This window comes from Elephas maximus, chromosome 3 (assembly GCF_024166365.1).
Source record: "Elephas maximus indicus isolate mEleMax1 chromosome 3, mEleMax1 primary haplotype, whole genome shotgun sequence".
NCBI lineage: Eukaryota > Metazoa > Chordata > Mammalia > Proboscidea > Elephantidae > Elephas > Elephas maximus.
In genome coordinates, this window is record NC_064821.1 from 54,426,071 (window position 1) to 54,446,732 (window position 20,662).

The following is a 20,662-nucleotide window of genomic DNA, read 5'->3' on the forward strand; positions in this document are numbered from 1 at the left end:
TCCGTGTTGAGAAGAGGCCTCAGGGTCTCATCTCTGGGAAACCCAAGAATCTTTCTAGAGCCAGGCCTGGCCTTGGGCCCCTCGGCTTTACCATAAAAGTCAGCTGGGCAGATTCCTTGAGGGTGGGGCCTGAGGGCTCAACTCCTGAAAAATGTTTTTTCTACTCAAAAGCAAAAGATAATAGGCATCAGAGTTGAGACAGACTGAGGGTTGAGTCTCAGCTCTGTTCCTTGCTCTGTGACTTTGATCAAATGGATTGGTTTCTCTGGTCCTCAGTTTTCTCATCTGTAAGATGGGGCTAATGACAGTGACTCCTTTTGGAGTTGTTCTGATGCTTAAATGAGATAAAGTTTATAGAGAGCTTTGAGTTTGGCATAGTGATTCACACATTGTTTTTGTTAGGTGCCGTCAAGTTGGTTCTGACTCATAGCAATCCTATAGAACAGAGTAGATTTCCCAGGAGCAGCTGGTGAATTTGAACTGCTGATCTTTTGGTTAGCTGCCAAGCTCTTAACCACTATGTCACCAGGGCTCTGATCCACATGTAGCAGGCTCTAATTAAGGATAGTGGCTATAGGGTTGTGCACCGTTGGTTGTCATTTGGTCAAGTTGTTTTTTTTTGTTACAGATGTGTGCAAGAAATCTGACCAGGACCAGCCCCATCAGAGTGATGAGAAATTAAGACATCTTATGGGTGGGTCCTTCCACCTCTCTGGGCTCACCCAATAATTCAGGGAGATGATCTAATGTCTGCAGAATGAGGGAGGTGTCTGAAGTCTTCCATGCCACACGTGGGATTCAGGATCTAGTCTGAAGGTACAACCAACAGAACTTACTGACGGATTGGATGTGGGGAAGAAGAAAAAAAGAGTGCTTAAGGATGATTCTGGGGATGTAAGCTTGAGCAATGGAAAGGAATACATTACCATTTATTGAGATGGGAAGGCTGGGTGAGGAGTAAGTTTAGAAGGGCAAGTATGGAGTGGGGGGAAATCTGGATTTCAGTTTGGGGCATGGTCAGTTTGACCTATTAATCATAGAAGAGTTTGAAATTCAAGGGAGAGAATAGGGCTGGTCATACAAGTTTGGGGATCATCAGCATAAAAATGGTGTATAAAACCCTGACACCAAGTGAATGAACAGGAATAGAGGAGAGAGCAGGTCTAAGGACTGAACTCTGGAGACTTTCCAACATTTGGAGGTCAGAAGGAGGAAGAAGATCCAACAAAGAGTACTGAGAAGAGGCAGCCAGTGAGGTCAGGAGAAAACCAGGAGAAGGGAAGGTCTTGGAAGCCAAGTGTGTTGAGAAAGAGGAAGTCATCAACTGTCAGATGCTGTTGGGAGGTTAAGTAATATGGAACCAGGAAATTGACCATTGGATTTAACAACATGAAGGTCATTGATGACCTTGAGTTGTTTTAGAGGAATAGTGGTGTGAGTCACCAGCTGGCTGGCTGGCTGGGAGGCTAAGTTAACTAATGTAACCAACTGGAGCATCCTTTCACCTCGAAAGGCAATTAGGCAAATGCTGCCTGACACCCTGGATGCCAGAACCCAAAGCTGTCAAGACCAATCCCCCTCTCCATCCTCCGACTTTTTGCATCTAGCCCAGAAACGCTGAGGTGACCCATGCTTACAATGAGATTAGACTCTTGGCATTGTCCAGTTTGATTATTCTTCTTTAGATTACCCATAAGCTCTTGGTTGAATGTTTCCTTTTTTGAAGGTTAAGAGGGAAAGAAAGGGGAAAAAATGAGGGGACAATAGTAGCTCTGGGATTCTGGATTTTCTCAGTTTTGTATTTCCATTTGCCAAACGTTTCTTTGCCAAATATCCCTTCCTTTCTGGGCAAGCAGATTTGCAGAGCCTTCTGCCCTGCCCCCCTCCCTTCTGCAAGAGGGCATCCCTGGTGTTTCTCTTCCACTTTGAAGTCAAGCAAGGAAAGGTTTGAGGTATGCTTGTAAGTTGTGGTTGGACAGTTAGAGACTTTATGTAAAGTGCTATTTATCTTTTTGTGGGTTTATTTGGCTGTTGTTATCATCCATTGGACAAGCATGGGGACTGGAGCTCAGTCATTCAGCCTGTGTTGTTTATTCTTAATTTTTTTAAAGGTCTGTTTTCAATGAATGGTCTCTCCCTTTTCCTAGTAATGAAAAATCAAGTGGCTTAGGAGGCATGAGGCTCAAACCAAGCTTCCTGCCCAGGGTGTGCTGGAATCAGCTCCTTCTCATGAGAGCGTGAGAGCCAACGGTTGAATTTTCAGGAAGGCCGTGAGCTTCATGATGATAGCTGGAATTTGACGATAGTGAAAGTGTTTACACCATGGAAATTGGCCACCGCTGTAAATCAGGGATCCTTTCTCCACCTCCTGAGTTGGTTAACATTTACCAGCACACCACTGCAGGTTGCCAGCAACACCAGAGAAGAGTTCCTCTGGGATCTGTCTGCAGCACTGTCTCAGGAATTTCCTGGGTCCTGGAAGGGAAGAAATTTCAGCCCAGGTGTGAGTACCACTTAAACAGATGCTTGGGAAAACGTGTTGCCTCTGCACACATCCACAGTTGACATCCCTGCTTCAAGCTCTGCGTGGCCATAGTGTAATAGGACAGAGCAGTTCCTCCTGTGAATGCAGAGATTAAAAGCAGTTGTTTGGCTGAGAAGAGGAGGAAGAAGAGAACAGAGACAAGACGAGTGGGATTGTGATCTTAACAGACGTTAGGATCTCACCTCCTTTGGGGACTGGGAGGCTAGCTGCAGAGGCAAGAAACAATAGATGAGGAGAGGCCCTTATGGAATTGCCAGTGTTATCAGCTCCCTGTCCCCAATCTGATCTGCACCATCACTGCCTCTGTTGTCACCTGGCCAATTTCCGATCTGGTAGTAGCTGCATTTATTACTTGCACAATGCAGCTAGCAACCAGGATGGCATTAGTGATAGTGGCTGCTGGGAGGGAGCTCTAGGCAGATGACTAAACATGCCTTGGGCAACAGAGCAAAGAACAGATAGCTGGGAGGATACACCTTGGGCTTGCAGGTAGGAACCTGGAGATTCTGACCATCACTTCCCAAGTGGGCCTGTACAGGGGGAAAAAAAAACGTGGTGTAATGTTGTAGTGAAGCAAGGGGTATCTGGAACTAGATTGCCTGGGTTCAAGGCTTCCTCTGCCACTTACTAGCTCTGCGACGCTAGCACGTTTCTTACTGTCTCTATATACCTCTCTGTATACTTACGGTCCCTGTGTGTTAAAAGTGGTTTATACTTATCTGCTAACCTAATGGAAACCCTGCTGGTGTAGTGGTTAAGTGCTAACCAAAAGGTTGACAGTTCAAATCCACCACGTACTCCTTGGAAACTCTATGGGGTAGTTCTACTCTATCCTATAGGGTCACTATGAGTCAGAATTGACTTGATGGCAATGGGTTTGTTTTGGTTTTTTTGTTTACTAACATAATGGTTGGTGATTTGGACCCACCCAGGGGCTCCACAGAAGAAAGGCCTGGTGATCTGCTTCCATAAAGATTAACCCAACCTAAAGATTAGAGCCAAGAAATACATATGGAGCAGTTCTACCCTGTGACACAGTTGGGATTTGAACCAAGGCCACATGCAAGCTGCCACAATGCGACACACTGACAGACGGGTGGTGGGTTGGGTCACAAAGGCCAAGGTGATTTCTTCTCTCTATGCTTCAGTTTTCTCATCTGTAATGTGTAGGTAATAAGAGCACCAAGTTCGTGAGGCTGTTAAGGACAAAATAGGTTAATATGTGTTATCTGCTTAGAACAGTACATGGCACTTGGGAAGTAAATAATCAGTAAATGTTATCTGATATTCGTAGTTATGAATACCCTACAAAGACTTCGATTAATTCAGCAAATATTTTAGTGTTTACTATAATGCTGGACCCCAGGTGCCATGATGAGCAGTGCAGTAGGGGAGAGTGAGATTGAACAATTGATCACACAGTAACTATTAAATTGGGAAATTTAAAGAAATGATCACACAGTAACTGTTAAATTGGGGAACGGGGCTTCTTGTACAAAGTGGCAACATGGAAAAGACAAGAAGGTTGCATTTAAAGTCAGACCAGCCTACAGACATGTTTCAAATCCCCGCTCTGCCATAATTAGCTGCAAGACCAAGGACATTACCGCTGTCTCAGCCTCAGCTTTCTCCCCTCTGCAATTGAACGATAGTTGCTGGTGAATTCTAGCCCCAACTGCCCAGCACCTCAGGGCCCCTATTACCCCACAGACCTGGGCCCAGAGGGCTGGAGCAGGGTTTCTCAACCTCGACACTACTAACATTTTGGGACCGGATGATTCTTTGTCGTGGGGACTGTCCTGGGTATTATAAAATGTTCGGCAGTATCCCTGGCTTTTACCTGCTGGATGCCAGTAGCACTACCAGTTATGACGACCAAAACCGTCTCCATCCATTGCCAGATGTCCCCTCCCCACCACTACTGCTTCCCCCCCAACCTGCTCCTCCACCCCCACCGCTACTAGAGAACCACACCACTGAAGTGATTCCTTTGATGAGCCATTTGAGCTGGGACTGCCTGTGGATTTGTCCCTCCTCTCCCTCGGGCCTCAGTTTCCCCATCTGTCAAATGAATGGCTTAGCCCAGAAGATGAAAGGTCGTAGGCTTCTCCAACTCGACTCTTATTTGGGTCAATGGCAGTATAAAAGCAGTTTCCCCCGACTCCAGTTTTATGGTGAAAATCAGCCAACGTCTACCGAACAGGCTTAGACAAGGAGGAAGAAGGCCATTTAAGCCCTCAGCTGGATGGTGTCAAAGTCCTCGAGACGCCCGTTGTGGGTCTGTCTCCGCAGCCCCTTTTCTTGCTCTGGGCCCTTCCCCCTTGCCGAGTTTCCTGTTGGCCGCCATGTTTGTCCAGGTGCTGTGGTGACACCTTTCTCTCCTGCATCATCCTGGGAACAGGAGAGTCAACTGAATATTAATGGCCTTAAGCCAATTCGTAGTTGACAATGATCTGGTTCCTGGGGCCTGCAATGGCCTCGGCTCCCTCAAGCGGCCTCTTAGTCCTGGCTTCATGTTTCTGTGGGACCTTATCCTGGTTTTCTTGCAAGGTAATCTCCTTACATCTCTACTTTGCTAAGAAAATGAAAAGTCTTTTCCTCACACTTTAAATTCCTGAGTATGTCTGCCAAGAGCAGGAAGGAGCCCTTTCAAAGGCTGGTACCCTGTCAAGAGTTGGTACCTACAATCTGGAGTCGAAAAGGTCTCGATTTGAGTCCAAACTGGGTCAGTTTCTGGCTGGTGACCTTGGTTCTCAGAGCCTCAGTTTCCTCATCTGTGTAATGAATAATGGAGCTGGAGTAAATGCCCCCATTATCATGGGGTTATTGTTAGAATAAGAAGTCCCCAGGTGGTACAAATCATTAATGCACTCAGCTGCTAAACTGAAGGTTGAAGGTTCAAGTCCACCCAGAGGCACCGCGGAAGAAAGGCCTGGCGATCTACTTCCGAAAAAATCAGCCATTGGAAACCCTATGGAGCACAGTTCTACTCTAACACATACGGGGTCGCCGTGAGTCAGAATCAACTCGACAGCAACTGATTTTGTTTGTTAGGGTTAAATGAATTAATACATGTAAAGCACTTAGCATATTTCCTAAGATACAGAGAATACTCAGTACATATAGTTATTCTAGTTTTATTATCAATGATTATATAGATATTATGATTGAGAAGTCAAATGAGATTATTTATATTCAGTGCTTTGTAAACTGTTCAGTGCTACATGCAAGAGCAAATAATTCTAAGATGTTATCAACATAATAAATATCACTTTGCCAGCCTCCCAGAGAAAAACAGCCCAGTGTGATCTGTCAGCATCAGAGTCCATCAGCATTAGACATTGCTAACTCTGGCTTGAGGATCGGAAACAGCCTGAATCTCTAGTTGGAGAGATCATTCAGGAAATAGTCTTGTTGGCTTGGATTAACTTAAACCTTCCTCTGAAAAATCTATACCACGGAATTGGACCCACCAGGAACCATCAATGTGGATACTGATTGGACTCACAAATGGACTGTTACAACACAATTTGGTGTTTGTGACTGTAGACAAACGTAGGTCCTTTCCTACATTTTGGGTATGCCTAAGACACTTTCAAGTTCAATCAAGTCCTCCTGTGGTCACAGAGGCAGCAACCACAGTCAAATGTTCCCCAAGTGTGGGGTACCTATTAAGTACTTTGCCCATGTTGTCTCATTAATCCTTACAACAACTTCATAAGGGTACTAACCCACTGTTATAAGTGAAGAAAAGAAAGCTCTTAGTCATCTAGTGCTCCTATAACAGAAATACAACAAGTGGATGGCTTTAACAGACAGAAATTTATTCTTTAACAGTTTAGGAGGCTAGAAGTCTGAATTCAGGGTGCCAGCTCTAGGGAAAGGCTTTCTGTCTCTGTTGGCTCTGGGGGAAGGTCCTTGTCATCAATCTCCCACTGGTCTAGGAGCTTCTCAGTGCAGGGACTCCAGGTCCAAAGGACACGCTTCCACACCTGGATCTTCTTGCTTGATAGTAATAGGTCCTTATCTCTCTGCTTCCTTCTCTCTGCTTGTATCTCTTGCAAGATAAAAGGTGATACAAGCCACACCCCAGGGAAACTCTCCCTACATCAGATCAGGGATGTGATCTAAGTAAGAGTGTTGCATTCCACCCTAATCCTCCCTAACATAACCTAACCTTGCCTCATTGACCACAGGCAGAGATTAGGATTTACATCACATAGGACAATCACATCAGATCACAAAAGTGGAAGACAACCACACAATACTGGGAATCATGGCCCAGCCAAGTTGACACATATTTTGGGGGGAGACAATTCAATCTATAACATTAAGAAATGATGGACCTAGACTTCTGCTCTGGGTTTGTTGGACATCTGACCACTGCAGGCAACCACAGAGCAGATATATGTCCGAACCAGCTTTAGGAGAAAGGTCTGTCATATGGTCAGGGAGATTCAGGGAGCCAGGGGTAAGGAGACAATATGTGAAAAGTAAGGTAGCCCATAAAATTTTGAGTGGATAGTAATAGCTACAATAGCAACCATGCCAGGCACCGTGCTTGGATGCTTTATGTGCATTATCCCACTTAGTGCTTGCAACAGTCCCCTGAGAGAAGTCTTTGTGGGTACCCATTCCATAGATGAGAAACATGAGGCCAACAGGGGCTCAGGGGCTTACCCAAAGAAACATCTGTATTAATTAAAGGAGCTGGGATTTGATCTCAGGCAGTCTGGCTCCAGAGCTGTCTAGTTACTATGACTGCATGGCAGAATACCGGAAACTTAGTCACGTAAACACTAGTTATTTTATCATGCTTGTGGATTTTGCGGGTAAGGAAATTGGACAAGACTGGGATAGCTTGTTTCTGCTTCACAATATCTAGAAACTCAGCTGGAAAGATGGAAATGGCTGGAATCATCAAATATGTAGGATAACTGGAGCTGCTGGGCTGGAGTGTCCACTACAAAGATGGCTTCTTCACTTGTCCAAAAAGGTGGGCTGGTTTGACTGAAAGGCTGGGCTCAACTTGGACTGTTGATCAGAGAGTCTACATGTGCCTGTCCATGTGACCCAGACTTCTTAAAGCATGGTGACAGCTCACAACATGGTGGCTGGGTTCCAAGAGGCAGCATCCCAAGATGGAGTGTTCCAAAGAACCAAGCAGAGGCTACTTGGTCTTTTATGACCTAACCTTGGCAGTCATGACATCATTTCTGCCATATTCTATTGGTTGGAGTAGTTACAAGCCTGCCTGGATTGAAGGGAATAGAACACAGTTTATACTAGGCTCTAGGCTAGCACTGGAGCCCTTGTGGCTCAGCGATTAAGTACACAGCTGCTAACCAAAGGTCAGCCATTCGAATCCACCAGTCACTCCTTGGAAACTCTAAGAGGCAGCTCTACTCTGTCCTATAGGGTCACTGTGAGTCAGGGTTGACTTAGGTTTGGTTTTTGTTTTTGTTTTTTTCTAGGCTAGCACTAGTGATTGAGAGAACAGCAAGACAAACCCCTTCCCCCATGTAGCTCCTAGTGTATTGTAGGGAAAGCAATGAAGTAAAAAAGCTTTACATTACACTATGACTTGTGCTCCTGAGGCCTCTGTGAAGTATGTGAGCAAGGACTTCATTCTTGGAGTATGTGATAACTACACTCACTGCCTATTTGCTGTAGCCAGCAATATTGTATTCTTACTAATTTTCTACACATTATGTTCAGCCATATTAAGCTGAAAATTCCCAAGAGTAAATTCTCCCATGATAAGCAGGGTGTTGCCAGTTGTACCAGAAAAGCCAGCAGAATGACTAGTTCAATAACTTCCCAGCAAACCACTTCCTAAATTTTGTCTAAACTGGTAGGTGCAGAAACAGGCAGCAGCAAATACCATCAGCATTTGAAATGCTGGCCCAGGGAGATAGAACTTCTTTTCAAGGCTATGAAAATGATCTGAGATCCTTAAGGCACAAAAGGGATTAAAAAAAAACCTGTTGCCTTCGAATCAATTCTGACTCATAGTGACCCTCTAGGACAAATTAGAACTACCCTATAGGGTTTTCAAGGAGTGGCTGGTGGATTCAAACTGCTGACCTTTTTGGTTAGCAGCAAAGCTCTTAACCACTGCACCACCAGGGCTCCACAAGAGGAACTAGAGGGCAGGAAACCAACGTTTTTCCACCGATGCCATGGTGCCATTTGCCGTCTCGCCAAGGTCTTCCATCAGTTCATTTATTTTTTCATCTCGCAGGTGTCTGTTTAGTGCCGATTATGTTCTAGGCACTGTCCTAAACTCTGGGGATGCAATGATGAACAAAGTAGAGCTGGTCCCTGCCCTTAGGAGCTTATAGTCTCATGGTCTGTAATTATTTCAAGATATTATGTGGAGCGTTACTACTAAGGAGCCCTAGTAGTGCAGTGGTTAAATGCTCAGCCTTGGACCAAAAGATTGGCAGTGTGAACCCACCCAGCAGCTTCACAGGAGAAAGACCTGGCAATCTGTTCCTGTAAAGGTTACAGCCTAGAAATTCTATGAGGTGGTCCTACTCTGTCACATGAGATCATGCTGACAGAATTGACTCAACGGCACCTAACAACAACAAATATGGTGGGTACGGGCTGTGGGTTCGAATTCCAATTCTACCACTTAAAAGCCGGAAAACCTCACGTGAGTCATTTAACCTCTTACTTGCTCCCTCTGAACTTGTTTCTTCATCATTATATTAACGGTAATAATAGTACCTTTTCCGTATGGTTGTTTAGATGAGATTTGGGTTTGTAAATGTAGCTGCTGCTGTTGCTGGTGATGGTGGCAGCTTTCTCTTCCCTTCTAGACTCATTATAAACTCCTCCAGGGCAAGCAATGTTTCTCTCTTCCTCCTGTGTGTCTTTCAATGTCTGACTTTGAGCTGCCCACAGACTTGACACTCAATAAATACCTATTGAGTCATTAGGGCTGAACCTAGAATCTTCCTGTGACTCTAAGGGTCATTGAGAATCATCCTGGCTAGAGCATATCTAGCTAAACTTTAAAGTCTTCTAGAGAAAAAACAAACACACACAATCCCCGGAAAAAGCCCATCTGAAATCTTTGCAGGGTGGCTTGGTGCATGCCGACCTTAGGCTCAGACAGTCCTGGATTTGAATGAAAACTCCTCCTCCATGTACTAGCTATTCACCACAGGCAGATTGTTTAGTCTCCATAAGCCTCAGTTTCCTTGTCTGTAGTAAGGGGACTGGCCCTTACTACAGGGCTCCTAGGATGTGAAATGACACAGGGCTGCTTGGGGTTATATATACAGTTGGTTTGGATAAATGAAGACTACTGCTACAGACCTACTATTCCCATCGGTCCAGAGCTCCAGAGGGTGGGGTAAAAGAGCTTGTACAAAGTGAAGTGCCAACTCGGGGGGGTCAGGATCCTGAGGAAGCATACTTAGAATCCATCTCTTCGGAGCGCCATCCTTCACCACCTTGCTCTTGTAAAACCCTCCCTTATTCTCCCTGCACTTGGGAGGCAGGTCAGAATGATTGCAAAACCAAAAGCAATTACAGAACATTTTTCAAAATTAATTGACATTTATTGAGCACCTACCAACTTCCAGGTTGTTGTAAGAACTTTACATGGCTCATTTCATTTAGGTCTCAGAAGAACCCTGTGAAATAGGTACTGTTATCATCATTGTTACAGATGAAGAAGCCGAGATGTGGAAAGGTGAAGAGAATTGTCAGAGCGCATTCGGGGAATATGTGGGAGACTGGAATTCAAACCCAGACATCTCTTTCCAGAGCCATTCCTTAAGCACTTATAGGGAACTGAAGCTGTGGTTCTTAACCGTTTTTTGTTGAGGGGCTCAGGTCTCCTTAGGACTCTTATGAAAGCGATGGCCTCTCTCCCCAGGAAAGTGACTACAGGGCAAGGTGGTACCTGGAACATATTCTCCCAGCTGTGCCTTTTCCAAAGGTGAGACCCTGAGAACACAGCCAAATATATATATTCTACCCCCCCCACACACACACACATACTCCTGCCCTGTGGTAGAACTGGCATAACTTCTTAGAAGAATGTACAGGTGTACAATATTGGGTACAATTTCAAGGGCTTCATGACTTCCCTGAAGCCCTTCTGTCTTAGTTATCTAGTGCTGCTATAACAGAAATACCACAAGTGGATGGCTTTAACAAAGAGTTAAAGTTTAGGAGGCTAGAAGTCCAAATTCAGGGTGTCAGCCCCAGGGGAAGTTGGCTTTCCGGGCTAGTCCTTGTCATCAATCTTCCTCTGGTCTAGGAGCTTCTCAGTGTAGGAACCCTGAGTCCGAAGGACACGCTCTGCTCCTGGTTCTTCATTCTTGGTGGTAGGATGGCTGCCTGTCTCTCTGCTCACTTCTCTTTTATATCTCAAATTAGATTGACTCAAGATACAACCTAATCTTGTAGATTGAGTCCTGCCTCATTAGCATAACTGCCTCTAACCCTGCCTCATTAACATCATAGAGGTAGGATATACAAGACAGAAATATCACGTCAGATGACAAAATGGTGGACAACCACACAATACTGGGAATCATGGCCTAGCCAGGTTGACACATTTTGGGGGGACACAATTCAATCCATAATAATACTGTGTATGTAACAGAAGCCGGGGTGTGTGGATTTGGTTTGAACCTGTTGTTGCTGTTAGGTGCCATCGAGTCAGTTCTGACTCACAGCAACCCTGTGCACAACGAGACGAAACACTGCCCGGTCCTGCACCATCCTTACAATCGTTGTTATGCTTGAGCCCATTGTTGCAGCCACTGTGTCAATCCACCTCGTTGAGAGTCTTCCTCTTTTCCGCTGATCCTGAGTTTTGTCAAGCATGATGTCCTTCTCCGGGGACTGATCCCTCCTGAAAACATGTCCAAAGTATGTAAGACACAGTCTCGCCATCCTTGCTTCTAAGGAGCATTCTGGTTGTACTTCTCCCAAGACAGATTTGTTCGTTCTTTTGGCGGTCCATGGTATATTCAATATTTTTTGCCAACACCACGATTCAAAGGCGTTACTTCTTCTTCGGTCTCCCTTATTCATTGACCAGCATTCACATGCATATGATGCGATTGAAAATACCATGGCTTGGGTCAGGTGCACCTTGGTCTTCAAGGTGACATCTTTGCTTTTCAACACTTTAAAGAGGTCCTTTGCAGCAGATTTACCCAATGCAATGTGTCTTTTGATTTCTTGACTGCTGCTTCCATGGCTCTTGATTGTGGATCCAAGTGAAACAAAATCCTTGACAACTTCAGTCTTCTCTCCGTTTATCATGATGTTGCTCATTGGTCCAGTTGTGAGGATTTTTGTTTTCTTTATGTTGAGGTGTAATCCATAATGAAGGCTGGGGTCTTTGATCTTCATTAGTAAGTGCTTCAAGTCCTTTTCACTTTCAGCAAGCAAGGTTGTGTCGTCTGCATAATGCAGGTTGTTAATGAGTCCTCATCTAATCCTAATGTCTGTTCTTCTTCATGTAGTCCAGCTTCTCGTATTATTTGCTCAGCATACAGATTGAATATGAATAGTGAAAGAATACAACCCTGGCACACACCTTTCCTGACTTTAAACCAATCAGTATCCCCTCGTTCTGTCTGAACAACTGCCTCTGGATCTATGTAAAGATTCCTCATGAGCACAATTAAGTGTTCTGGAATTCCCATTCTTCGCAATGTTATCCATAGTTTGTTATGATCCACACAGTCGAATGCCTCTGCATAGCCAATAAAACACAGGTAAACATCTGTTTTCTCTGCTTTCAGCCAGGATCCATCTGACATCAGCAATGATATCCCTGGTTCCACATCCTCTTCTGAAACCAGACTGAATTTCTGGCAGTTCCCTGTCGACATACTGCTGTAGTTGTTTTTGAATGATCTTCAGCAAAATTTTGCTTGCGTGTGATATGAATGATATTGTTCTATAATTTCCACATTCAGTTGGACCACCTGTCTTGGGAATAGGCATAAATATGGATCTCTTTCAGTCAGTTGGCCAGGAAGCCGTCTTCCATATTTCTTGGCATAGACAAGTGAGCACCTCCAGCGCTGCATCTCTTTGTTGAAACATCTCAATTGAAATTCCGTCAATTCCTGGAGCCTTGTTTTTTGCCAATGCCTTCAGAGCAGCTTGGACTTCCTCCTTTAGTACCATCAGTTCCTGGTCATATGCCACCTCTTGAAATGGTTGAATATTGACTAATTCTTTTTGGTATAATGACTCTGTGTATTCCCTCCACCTTCTTTTGATGCTTCCTGTGTCGTTTGATATTTTCCCCATAGAACCCTTCACTATTGCAACTCAAGGCTTGAATTTTTTCCTCAGTTCTTTCAGCCTGAGAAACGCCGAGCGTGTTCTTCCCTTTTGGTTCTCTATCTCCACCTCTTTGCAGGTGTCATCATACTTTACTTTGTCTTCTCAAGCCGCCCTTTGAAATCTTCTGTTCAGTTCTTTCACTTCATCATTTCTTCCTTTTGCTTTAGCTGCTTGATGTTCAAGAGCAAGTTTCAGAGTCTCCTCTGACATCCATCTGGGTCTTTTCTTTCTTTCCTGTCTTTTCAATGACTTCTTGCTTTCTTCATGGATGATGTCCTTGATGTCATTCCACAACTTGTCTGGTCTTCGGTCACTAGCATTCAATGCGTCAAATCTATTCTTGAGATGGTCTCTAAATTCAGGTGGGATATACTCAAGGTCATATTTTGGGTCTCGTGGACTTTCACTGATTTTCTTCAGTTTTAGCTTGAACTTGCCTATGAGCAATTGATGGTTTGAACCTAAGTCATATCAAATTCTCCAATCGAGGACCCAGGGCTGGGTGCATTTTGGAAGGTCACATAGAAACAGCACTTCTCAGACTTTATGTGCTCGGTAGTAACCTGGAAATCTTGTTAAAATGCATTTGTGATCACTAGCTCTGGGGTGGGTCTGAGATTCTGCGTGTCTAGCAAGTTCCAGGTGAGGTGGATGCTGCTGATCAGAGTCCACAGTGTTAGCAGCCAGAGGCTAAACTATCCCCTTGCCTTTCCTAAACCATTTTTCACAACTAAGGAGTTTCTAGCTGAGGGCCTTGCCTCAAAAAAGAATCCATGGGTGGCACGAATGGCTAACATGTTCAGCTGCTAACCAAAAGGTTGGAGGTTCAAATCCACCCCGAGGTGCCTCAGAAGAAAGGCCTGATGATCTACTTCCAAACAATCAGCCACTGAAAACCCTATGGAGCACAGTTCTACTCTGACACACGTGGGGTCACATGAGTCAGGATCAATTCAACAGCGACTGGGTGCCTCAGAAAGGCAAAGGAGAAATATGTTTCTCAGTGGGAGCAATGGAGGTCGAAGAGCCCTGCCAGCTAGTGGGGTAGCTTGGATCTTAGCCACCAACTGAGACCGAGTACTGTTTAACACACAACATAAAGCCGTGCTCACAGAGGGAACCGGCCAGGGAAAGGAGGACATTATTGTCCTCAGGAAAATGCCTGGGAGAGAGCTATTATCCATTGGTATCAAGTCATTAGGAGAGTCTTCTCTGAAAAAAACATTTTGACAAGAAATCAAGAATCAACAAAATAACAGTACCTCCAAGTTCTCCTTCATTAACCTGAAAATGAAGAGATAATCACCGCTGTCTCGCTTGTATCCACCCAGGAGTTCAGCCTGGGGAAGGGCATCCCCTCCTATGCCCTCCCATCACCAGCCTCTCCCAGCCACTCTGGCTTCCTGCCATGTTCTCCAAGCTCTGAGTGCTTTCTGCCTCCAGACCTTTGCACCTGCTGAGCTCATTCCCAGGAACACTCTTCTCTTTTCTCCACCTGGTTGACTCCTACCAATATCTAAGGTCCCTCTTAAAGAGCCCTGGTGGCTTAGTGGTTAAGTGCTCATCTGCTAACCAAATGGTTGGCAGTTTGAACCCACCAGCCTCTCCGCAGGAGAGAGATGTGGCAATTTGCTTCCTTAAAGATTTGCAGGCTTGGAAACCCTGTAGGGCAGTTCTATTATGTCCTACAGGGTCACTGTGGGTCGGAATCCAATCATCGGCCACAGGTTTTAAGTGTCCCCACTTCCCCAGAGAAGTATTCTCTGATTCCCCCAGTCTAAATCGGATTCCCCCATAGACTCCATCACTTTGCCCTTATTTTCCTTCTAGTGTTGATCAAAACGGTAATCACATATTTATGCACATTTGCTTAATGCCTGTCTTTTGCACTAAAATGGAGCAGGGACCAATGATACTTACTCTTTGTCGTGAGGGGCTGTCCTGTACACTGCAGAATGTTTAGCAGCATGCCTGGCCTCTACGTGCTACATGCCAGTAGCACTCCCCCTGGTCACAACAACCAATAAAGTCCCCATTGCCAAATGTCCCCCAGGACAATTGGTCCCATTGAGAACCACCAACTTTGTTTTGTTCACTGCTGTATTTCCAACACATAGAAAAATACCTGGCTCCATGTAGGTGCCCAGAAGTACTTGCTGAGTGAATGAATAAATGTACCCCACCCCAGTGTGGTTGTGGAGATTAAATGAGATAAACTATTTATTAGACAGTTAAGCACTCCACTACTAACCAAAAGGTTGGTGGTTCGAACCCCTCTTAGTAGCTCCACAGGAGAAAGACCTGGCCATCTGCTTCCATAAAGATTACAGGCAAGAAAACCCCATGGGGCAGTTCTACTCTGTCACTATGGGGTCAGTATGAGTTGGAAGCGACTTGACAGTACCCAATAACAAAAACATTTATTTATTGCACTTAGGATAATGCTTGATATTAGTAGTTGATCAATAAATGCCATTTCCCCTTTCTTAGCTTCTTCCCCTCTTCCCCTTAACTGCAAAGACCTTTTTATTATTTTACCCCCCACTAACCATGTTTTGAAAGATTTTCCCTAAACTGATTAAACCATGCTGTATCCTTTTTTCTCCAGTGCAATGAAGCACAGACATGGTTAACTCTGAAGTAGAAGCCCCAGGAAGAGCCTGAGGCTCCATTCCACATGAATACCCTAATCCCAGCTATATCATGGGCTACCACTGCAATCCCAGGAATCCTTGTGATGCTATCAGCAACCAATTAGACCTTCTGCTTGCTGAAAGATAGCTGGCGTTACCGCTGGGCTATTAAATTCCAACCCCAAATAAAGAAACTTGACATTTTTAGCTTGTCTACCTGCACAGGGTTATCAGAGGTGAAATAATGAATTTCCATTAATCATTTTTTAAATTCTTGGAAAATACTCACAGACCTGCCAGCGTTCCTCATCCCCCGCTACTACCGCAAGGAACCCCAGTTTGGGAATCAGTGGCCTTGTGGTTGTGTTTCTCGAGCGGTGATGCTCCTGGGAGAGCAAGAGGAGGCATTTTCCAGGGTGTATCCACTTAATTGGAAACCCTGGTGGTGTAGTGGTTAAGTGCTACGGCTGCTAACCAAAGGGTCCGCAGTTCGAATCCACCAGGTGGTCCTTGGAAACTCTATGAGTCTGTTCTACTCTGTCCTATAGGGTCGCTGTGAGTCAGAAACAACTTGACGGCACTGGGTTTGGTTTTTTTGGTTTTTTATCCACTTAATCACTTTCCTTCTCTGCTCCCAGTAATGAGCTTCTGGCCCTAATTAGACAGAAATGTGTTGTTTCTCTTCCTTACCTGCCTCCATAATGATCTTTATCATCAGGATGGATTAATTTTGTGTGCCCCCTCCCTCTCATCACAATTTTATCCTTATGTGTGTCTATGTGTGTGTGAATCTGTCTGCTGTGTGCATGGCTGTAGTTAAGAGGACCCAGATAGAAGGGGAAAACCAAACCAAACCCAGTGCCATCGAGTCAATTGCAACTCATAGGGAACCCATAGGACAGAGTAAAACTGCCCATAGAGTTTCCAAGGACTGCCTGGTGGATTCAAACTCCTGACCTTTTGGTTAGCAGCATAGCTCTTAACCACTACGCCACCAAGGGTTCCAGATAGGACTGGGAGTACATACAAAAAAAAAAAAAGTGGGGGAAAAAAAGTGAAAAGGGTTAGAAATGGCCCCAAACGAGCCTCTCTCTTGCCAGTCTCCCTCAACCAGAAGTGAGAATGGGGAAGCAGTGTTTGTCCTTCTTGGTTGCCATTTACTGTAAGGAGAAAGGAAAGCTAACCAATGGGTTGGTGAGTGCCATTGTGAATTCCCCAGTGAACCCGCCTCCCCCAGCAGGGCTTTCAAAGCTCCCAGCTGGAGGCTCCAGGCACAAAGGCCTCTGCCCAGACTTGCTTCATTCCTGTCTTTTGGTCTTGAGGTTTGAGCACATTCTCTCCTCCCCTGCTTACATTTTTTCTTCCAACACTTGAGCTGGCCTTTCCAGCTCTGGAGTTCCAAGGCAAAAGAGGCTTCCGACTGGCCCCCACCCTCTCCTGGGCCCTCTCTGCCTGGGAGTGACTTCAAAGGCCTGCGGGATGGAGAGAGGAGGTGAGGGACCCCAGAAGTCAGATAGGAAGTGCCAACTGCCCCCCAAGTGCTTATTATCTTCAAAGCACTTTCTAGTTGTTAATGAGTGAATCACTTTCAATGCACACACAGGAAGAGTGATCTTGACCCTATTTAACTCACCAAAAAGCTCCTTGAGAGGCCCAAACGGTTTATGCTCAACTACTAGCCTGAAGGTTGGCACCACGGAGGAAAGCCCTGATGATCTGCTTTCATCAAGATTATAGCCACGAAAACCCCATGGAGCAGCTCTACTGTATAACACACAGGGTCATTAGGAATCAGACTCAACTCAACTGCAACAGGTTTGGTTTGGCTGTAACCTGTTGTATGTGGCCTTATGCACTGCTGATTAAGTCAGTTTCCCAGGAAAATGCTCACTCCCTCTGGCCCGTATGCTGGAAATCACTGTGGTGTGGTGCAAAGAGCATGGTGTATCAGTCAGAATGAGATTGGCTATGCTGCAGTAACAAATGACCCCAGACTCTCAGTCGCTTACAACAACAAGGGTTTATTTCTCACAGATAGAGATGTCCATTGCACCCAGTGGTGGCTCTGCTCTGTGTCATCTTCACTCCAGGACCTGGGCTGATGGAACAGCCTTTATCTAGGATATTGCTGGAAAAAAAGAGAACGAGGCAAATCATGCACTAGTTCTAAAAGCTCTGCTCAGCAGTGACACACATCTAGTCACCTTTCATTGACCAGAGCAAGTTGCATGGCCAAACCTGTTATCACTGGGGAGGACAGTATAACCCCCTCCCAGCAAGAGGAAGCAAACATTTCTGAAAAATAATACTACAATGGCCCTGTAATTTATAATTTCAAAATTAAACAAGCAAGGGAACAATTAGAAATTATAATATATTCACTCAATAGCATAGTATAAAGCAGTGGAAATGGATGCACCAAGCCCTGGTAGTCTAGTGGTTAAGCATTCGGAAGCAAACCAAAAGGTCCGCAGTTCAAATTCACTAGCCGCTCCTTGGAAACCCTATAGGGCAGCTCTACAATGTCCTGTAGGGTTGCTATGAGTTGGAATCGACTCAGCAGCAATGGGTTTGGTTCGTTTATAGCCCACACGATGACATGGATGAATCTCAGAAATGTCATGTTGAATGAAAAAGAAAAAAAAACAAGGTGCAGAAAATGACATATATTGTGATACCATTTTTGAAGAGCTCATTAAAAAGTAGAAATAAACAATATGTTTTAAGAATACATGTTGAATGCCCGCTTTGACAGCACGTATACTAAGATTGGAACGATACAGAGAAGATTAGCATGGCCGCTGTGTAAGGATGACACGGAAGTTTGTGAAGCATTCCATATTTTTAAGATGAGAAGGCAGGAAGGGACAGGAAACTGGACTAATGGGAACAGGGAACCTGGGGCAGAGAAGGGGAGTGTGTTGACACATGGAGGGGTTGGCAACCAATGTCACAAAACTATTTGTGTATTAATTGTTTAATGAGAAATGAATTTGCTCTGTAAACTTTCAACTAAAGCACAATAAAGACAAAAAATACTTATTGATTAAATAAAGTATTTTTAAAAGAACAGGATGGGACAGGCACTGGGCAAATGGACACAGGAAACCCGGGGTAGAAAGGGGAGCATGCTGTCACATTATGGGGATTACAACGTCACAAAACAAACATATGTGTAAATTTTTGAGTGAGAAATTAACTTGAGCTGTAAACTTTCACCTAAAGCACAATTAAAAAAAAAAAAAAGAATGTATTGTTAAGCCCAAAATTTAATCATAGCAGTAACCTCTGCAAAACCAAACTGATAGTCGTCGAGTCGATTCCGACTCATAGCCACCGCATAAGACAGAGGAGAACTGCCCCAGAGGGTAGCCAAGGCTGTCGATCTTTCCAGAAGCAGACCGCCACATCTTTCTCCCACAGAGTGGCTGGTGGGTTAGAGCCGCTGACATTTCGGTTAGCAGCCCAGCATGCTTAACCACTGTGCCACCAAGGCTCCCCAGTAATTTCTGCAGGAGGAGGTAAAGGGATAGAACAACTGCGAGGCAAACAGATAATGTCTGGGTGTTTTGGTTCACAGGTGTTTATTTCAAATTGCACTTCCTAACCTAGGGTCGCTATGAGTCGGAATTGACTCACGGCAACGGGTATGTGTGTGTGTAACTTAATTGCATATTACATATATTATTATATATGTGTCAAACATGATGTAAGAATTTAAGAAAGAAAGAGCCTGGACTTTGAAAATAGATCTGGGTTCGAAGCCTCCAGCTCTAGTGGTACTTACTACCTCCTTGAGCTTGGACTCTGCAGAAGCCCATCTGTTAAACGGGAATATAAGTGCTCACTCTCGCCATGGCTGCAAGAATTATAGATGACAGCAGGGAGCATTTAGCACAAGGTTGGATGCATAGTCAATCTTTTTTTAAAAGGATAGTAGATATGCCATTGTTTAGTAGTGGTTGATATACTTAAGTGCTGAATAAAGAATTAGTCCCAGGGTCAGGCCCTTTCACAGTACTTAAATGGACAATTTCAGTGTGTTGGGTTTGTCCCCAGGGAATGGGTGAGTCTCACAAAGATATTGCTTACTGGGCACAATCCAAGGCATGGAGCCCTGGGAGCCAGGAGGTATACAGCAGGGGAGCCTGAGAGGGTTCCCAGATCACTGTGGAGAGAAGCCAGGCCTCCCTGGGGGAGGTGGGGCTGGGTGTGACCTAAGAAAATAAAGCTGGAAAATGAGCAAAGAAGGAACAGATTGGGGAGTGTAGAGTGAGCAGGGTTAGGGGAGTCAGTGCAGGACTGAGGTAGAAAGCAGTTCACCAGCATTGGATGGGGGTCTGTTTCCAGGAGTCAGTGTAGCCACTAGACTATCGTTGTTGTTGTTAGTTGTCATCGAGTCGGCCCCCAACGCATGGCTACCCCATACACAGTGGACTGAAACGCTGCCTGGTTCTGCACCGTTCCCAAGATGGCTTGCAGATTGACCCTGTGGTCCACAGGGTTTTCACTGGCTGATTTTCATAAGCAGATCACCAGGCCTTTCCTCCTAATCTGTTTTAGTCTAGAAGCTCCACTGAAACCTGTTCAGCATCATAGCGGTACACAAGCTTCCACTGACAGAGGATGCATTACTGGGAATGGGACCCTGGTCTCCCACGTGGAAGGTGAGAATTCTTTCTCAGGACTGGAGCAAACCTTAAAGATCTTTTAAGATAAGCCACCTCCCTGGTATAGAATCCCCCAAGAGCTGGTGATGTCTGCACCCTGCCCCCATCACCGCAGCCCACCCCAGAGGTCAACTGCAGACAGTTCCCATCCAGGTCAGGGGTTTCCTGGGTCCTTCTGCCTGAGGACATTCTATGGCCACAGAGCATGCTGGGCTGGAAGTGCCAGAGAAATGACCCTCTGCAGTGAGGCCAGGAGTTGGTGGATGAATATCTCAGGTTCCTCACCCTTCCACGGAGACAGTTGTGAGGTGTACTGTAGACAATCACTGAAAGGTCCCCAGCAGCTTGACCCCCAGTTGTCACAGCAGCAACCCGCTCATTAACACACCCTGCTTGTCTTACTTCCCCATTTGGTCTCAGGACCAAATCTCAAATCCTTGTCTCAGGGTTTGCACTGGGGAGGAACCCAAACAGCTTCC

General features: G+C 45.1%; 1 protein-coding gene and 1 non-coding gene across 3 annotated transcripts in view; both read left to right on the forward strand.

Annotated features, from left to right (window-relative positions):
- KAZN (kazrin, periplakin interacting protein) overlaps positions 1-20,662 on the forward strand; it is a 580,804-nt gene that overhangs the window by 331,280 nt on the left and 228,862 nt on the right. The window lies entirely within an intron of this gene.
- On the forward strand, positions 18,253-18,359 carry LOC126074118 (U6 spliceosomal RNA). The gene has a single exon (XR_007516926.1). It is a non-coding gene; the product is annotated as a U6 spliceosomal RNA (small nuclear RNA).